The following is a 1,245-nucleotide window of genomic DNA, read 5'->3' as shown; positions in this document are numbered from 1 at the left end:
GCACCTCAAGTCGCGTGCCACCGCTTTCAAAACATCCCCGACTAAGGGACCGAGCTCCTGGATCCTGATTTTCAGCTCCTCGAGAAAGAGGAGATTGGGAATCAGCGCATCAACAAATCCTAAGTCCACTCCAAGCTCATACATCTCTAGACTCATGAGTCCTTTACATTTCTTCAAAGCGTGTGCAGACTGCAGCGTAAGATCTCCAGTATTCATCTTTAACTCTTTCAGAGAGGTAAGATGAGGCGCGGCTGCTTCAATAAAAGAGGAGTCCTGAAACCCCCTAAAAAGATGCAACCTTTCGAAGCCTCTTGCATTTTTCGAAAGCATCGGCTGTTTTATCGCTGAGGCTTTCAACATTGATTCTCAGCTCCTTGAGAAAGGACGAAACTGAGCCAAGCAGTGTCTTAAAAACTCTGAATCCTGTGTATATCCATTGAGATGCAGCTTTTCAAGCGCCTTGCATTCCTTGAAAGCCTCTCCAGCTTCGCGAGTGAGGCTGACAAACGTTCAACTCTAATTCTTTAACTGAGGATAGATTGGGAACAAATGCCCTTATAAAATCCGAATTCTGTTCATCCCCGCTAAGGACTACTCTTTTAAGCCCCGAGCATTCATTGAAAGCCTTTCCAGCTGAGGAGCTGAGGCACTTAACATTTATCTCTAGCTCCTCAACTGAGGATATATTGGGTGTAAGCGCCTCTATAAACTCCGAATCCAGCCATATCCCTTGAGAATCAGCTTTTTAAGCCCCCTGCATTTCCTGAATGCCTTTCCGGCAGAGGGGCTGAGATATAGAACACATATTTCCAGTACCTCAAGCAAGGGCAAACTGGAGATAAGTGCCTCGACAGACTCTGAATCCTGAAAATATCCTAAAATACACAGCCTTTTAAGCCTTTGCATCCCATGAGGACACTTATTGCCTCATCGCTAAGCTCTTCAACAGCGATATCTAGCTCCTTCATAGATGTGAGATTGGGGGCAGCTATTTAGACAAACTTGGAATCCTGCCAATCTCCCAATAAATGCAGTTTCTCGAGCATTTTACAATTTTCAAAAGCCTTAGCTGCCTCATTACTCAGGCTTTCAACATCGATACTTAGCTCCTTCAGGGAGAAAAGCTCGGGCAACAGCCCCTCAACAAACTCTGAGCTCTGATGATCCCCCTCGAGATACAACTTCTCAAGCCCTTCCCATCCATTTATGATGTCTGCAGCATTACCACCACAAGTCCTTCGGCCC

This window comes from Homalodisca vitripennis, unplaced genomic scaffold, assembly GCF_021130785.1.
Source record: "Homalodisca vitripennis isolate AUS2020 unplaced genomic scaffold, UT_GWSS_2.1 ScUCBcl_7286;HRSCAF=14902, whole genome shotgun sequence".
Taxonomy (NCBI): domain Eukaryota; kingdom Metazoa; phylum Arthropoda; class Insecta; order Hemiptera; family Cicadellidae; genus Homalodisca; species Homalodisca vitripennis.
This window is presented reverse-complemented; position numbering follows the sequence as displayed.